Genomic DNA, 4566 nt, shown 5'->3' on the forward strand with positions numbered 1-4566 from the left:
AATTCTTAAATATAATCTCCATAAAGTTTGATAAACTCTTCAAAACTTCTTTATATGTCAGTATCATACCTCCGCGGATCAAAATGTGTCGCTTTACTCTTTCAGCCACGCTTTTTTGTGTATAAGTTTAAAATCATAACAATTGCATTTGTACTTTAATCAAGGTTAGTTTATAATAAAAAGTAAGAAAAAAATTAATCAAAACATGAAAAAACCACCCTATTCCAAGGTTTATTGTGGAGTGAAGTGGTTAGTTTACTAACCACCGTGACGGTTGATATTAAAAATAACTATGATAAAAATTTTTGTTTCGATAATTTTTTTTTGAAATCGAATATTTTTAACTAAATTTTCTGACCAAGAAACCGAAATATCAAAGTAATATTAAATTCGATGAACAATAAACACTCTGTGCTTTTTTTATTGAATGTGTGAAAGTCTCTTAAAAAAATGATTTTTAGAATATTTTCAAATTAATATATTTATCTAACCAGAGCACTCTGACGGCAAAGTTTTGCAAAAAATCATAAACGATGACTTCAAAAGTGACTGTGGTGTTATCCAAACTGTGCATTTGTCGAACAACTTTTTTTAAGGCACACTCCGCTAGTGCTATAGACAAGTTTGTGCCGAAAGTGTGCAACTTCGATCAACGACTAGCTCTATTGAGCAATGATTACAAACTTTTTATGGGTAATCTTTGCTTTCAAAATTGAGTTTTTATTGGAAATTGGTACAGCGCATTAAGATACAAGTCTTCACAAATTTTTAGCTTTATATTTTTAAAAATAACCACTTTATTAAACAAAATCATCATTTTATTAAATAAGCAAAAAATAAGCTTTTATTTAAATATATCTCAAAATATGATAATTTTGTTCCTACATTTCTTTTTCTGTTGGCCTGAGACACGTTAATGGCCTGGGGAAGTTTTAATAACTTTATCATTTTTTAATCAATTTTTGTATTTTATATCTCATTACCATGACAATTACGTACATATTTCGATTCTTTTATATTAAATTGCAAAAGTAATTATTTAATGGCCACATTTTTACAAAAACTTAAAAATAGCATGTTTCCCCTTTTAAATGTTCTCACGAACTTTAATCCTCGTACGGCACGCCAATTTTTAACCGATCGAGCTCAAACTTTTGTAAAATTTTTGTTTATCTTAACATCACAAAAAACTGCCATTCGTTTTTGAAAAATCGAAAATAAAAAAATAAGGTCCACCTTCATCTTTAGATTAGCATATACGTACATATCGCCACCCAAAATGCAAAAGTGCCTATCACACTTTTTTAAAATTTTACAGGAGTGACAAAAAATTCAATAAAATGAAAAGTGTTGTGGTTACAAATATGATTTTCTTTAATAATGTCTTTTTATAATGCTCAAAAAACCAAATTGTTGAACTGGGATAATGTTTTGATCATTATTTTTTACAAAGTTAACTAAGTGTTTGGTTGTTTTGATTTGAAAGATCTTCCCTGGGTAAAGAGCTTCCGGTTGACATAGCTGTAGAGTTTACAAACCCAATGAGACTCCGGTCCTTCCGGAACGAAATATTATAAAACCTTTCTGCAATAAAAGAAATCTTTCAGATTTTTCTTTCAAAATCAGATTTTGAAACACACCAGAGGAGAAAACCTTTGCGCCCGGCCGAAGTCCGGCAATGCAAAACAAATTTTCTCAGTGAAGCCAGTTTTTGACACATCCCAGAGGAGGAAAACATTGCGCTACGCCACACAATGGTTGAAGATTGGCCGAAATTCATTTTTTTCATGTTCGCCGATTTGGATAATTTTTTTGGTAATTTGTTGTCAGATATCAGAATATTATGATTCCGTAATATTAGGCTGATATATTTATTATTTGTTTGGACAGGTACGATCGAAGTTCATATATGTTCGCTTGTTTAAAATGGCATGCAAATTTACTGTATATTCAATCATTTGGTACAATCACAGTAAACTTATAATTTTACTTTGTTGTATATTTTCGTAAATGACAATTTCCATAGATGAGATTTGCATTAAAAAAAGTTTGAAAAAGTGCCATATAAAAAATTTCGTAGAACAAAATATAAACAACATCAAAATTTCAATGTTCATCAACTTCAGTGGACTGCATCTTTTTAGCGCTGTGGAGCGCTGTTTAACGAAAGATGTCAAATTACAGCTTGAAGTCTCAGCTAAAAGTTAAAAAAAAATTCAGCTGCTCCTACCTGCTCCTTTCCAAAAAAAACAGTAAAAACTATAAAGTGATATAGTGATAAAGTAACAAAACATGCATTTTCGTTCATGCATGTTGTTGTTGCCATAATTCTTTAGTTGTAGGAAGGAGAAATGTATCTCCTTTCCTGGGTGTTTTGTTATTTTATTATTTTTTATACTTAAATTATTAAGTAAACCCTAGCCAGTCGATAAGCTTCAAAATAAATCAATAAAATAATACACGATTAACGGTATTTTAAGAAGTAAATGAGAGTTGAGTGATAACATGAGTTATTACGAAAGTAAAAGAATGAGACAAAGATAAATAAAAAATCATTGAGCATCAATTGTATATATGTAAACAATAATAATAAAACAATGAGAGTAATGAGTGACAAATAATATAATTGCATGCGAGAATCAAATTTATGGAGTGCATTTTGCACATTTCTTACCGTCTAAGTTTCAAAAAATGGAGAACAGATAGTTGCACAAAAATTGAAATGGCGGCAAATAAAGCTCAAATTCAGAAGAGATTAAAGTTGACGCTGGGCATAAATGTGGACGCAGTGAAGCAAGGTATGGGCACATCAAACGATGGCAATACGGCAAGAAGGTTTTTCGAAAATCCAGCCAAAACTGCAGACGTAATTGGTATAAAAGAAGAATTAATACATAGTTTTAAAATTATTTTGGCAACAATAAATTGTAATGCAGCGATAGACACTAACAAATTTCATATATATTGCATGGGTACTGCCAAGTAACTGTGCATAAGATTCTGGTGCATGGTAGCAAAATTATAGCAGAAGTTATTCTGCCAATAGGTATGTCTGTATCTAAAATCCCTTATTCAATGATTTCATTTGAATTTTTTACATTTTAATTGATTATTTGTATCAGGTATGCTATCCGAGGAAGCTCAGGAAGCGAGGAATAAAGACTATAGAGCCTATAGATTACACCATTCGCGAAGAATTGGACGTGTAGCCACTAATGAAGATGTAATGCATAATCTTTTATTGTCTTCAGACCCATTCATAAATAGATTTCGCTCAAAGCTGAAAATCAAAAAATTGGAGTACGATAATGATGTTAAAAAATTATTAAAAGACTATGCTTAAATTACTTATTCATGTTTTTTCTATGGGAGGTGGGCGTAAAAGTGGGCGGATCAGGTATATATTTTCAGGAGCCCATTCTACAATTATAATATTTATTTTTTGAGAAAATTGAGTTGATGCATTGCAAATTTCACACAAATGATTCTGAGTGTTTAAAAATGCTATGTGCCAAAAATCAATGCCGTAGGTCAAAATTTAATTTTCACTTTGTATGGGAGGTGGGCGTAAAAGTGGGCGGATCATTTTGATTTTTCAAATTTTTCTTGATTCAAGCAAAAAATGCCTATGTGCCAAGTTTCATTGTCCTTGGACAACTGCTTCTATTTTTAGCCGCTCGTTGTATGAACTTCAACCAATGTGCGCCATAGGTCCGCAATGCAAAAAATGTTTGGTAAGCGAAGAATAATTTCACTTTGGAGTTCCTGTTTTTAGATTACATAAATAAATTGCTTCGGATTCGGAATTATTTCATTTCTATTGGGATTTATTTCATTGGGAGTTATTTCGCTTTTTTGGGACAAATATTTTTAAAATTATGAAACCGCCAATTATTGGGAGTAATTTCATTTTACCCTTTGGTAGTTATTTAATTTTTTAAGTTTGGAAATTATTTAATTTTTGATAGTTATTTCATTTGGGAGCTATTTCACGGTACCTTCCGGAACAAATGTCCAATTGTCGTGGGAACTAATTCGTGAGGGATTTTGCTGAAATACATTAAGTAACTCATATTCTGTACTTCAAAAATAAAACGCAAATGACATTAATATGGCGGTACGAACTAAATCCCAAAACCTAAAATGAATTACAGTCCCAAATGAAATAACCCCCTAGGAAAACATGAAATAACCAACATAGAATTTTCCATACCAATTGGGACTTGTTTCATTATGAAGTAACTCAAAATGAGTTGGAACTTATTTCATAATTTTTTGAAATGAAACAACTCCCTAGCAATTTTTTGTTGGGGGTCTAAAACTTCGCTCAGACAAATTCTTTGGTATTTACGGTTTTTGGTGCACAGCTGAAGAGAAAAACTTTCCGCCCGGGAGAAGGCTTGCACTGCAATAAATCCTTACGAAGTGCAGCCCTTATTATTTACCCCAGAGGATAAAATCTTTACCGTTTTTATAAGCTTTAATAAATGATCCTGAAATGGGAACTATTTCCCTTGAGCTGGAGTTATTTCACATTTTTTGGGACTAACCTATTTATTTCTATAA

The 4566-nt window shown here is 31.4% G+C and overlaps 1 pseudogene; it reads left to right on the forward strand.

The window, feature by feature from the left end:
• Positions 1-2717: 2717 nt before the first annotated feature.
• LOC135956773 (uncharacterized) lies at positions 2718-3343 on the forward strand (annotated as a pseudogene).
• The last annotated feature ends 1223 nt before the right edge of the window (positions 3344-4566 follow it).

The sequence above is a fragment of the Calliphora vicina genome, chromosome 4 (genome assembly GCF_958450345.1).
Source record: "Calliphora vicina chromosome 4, idCalVici1.1, whole genome shotgun sequence".
Taxonomy (NCBI): domain Eukaryota; kingdom Metazoa; phylum Arthropoda; class Insecta; order Diptera; family Calliphoridae; genus Calliphora; species Calliphora vicina.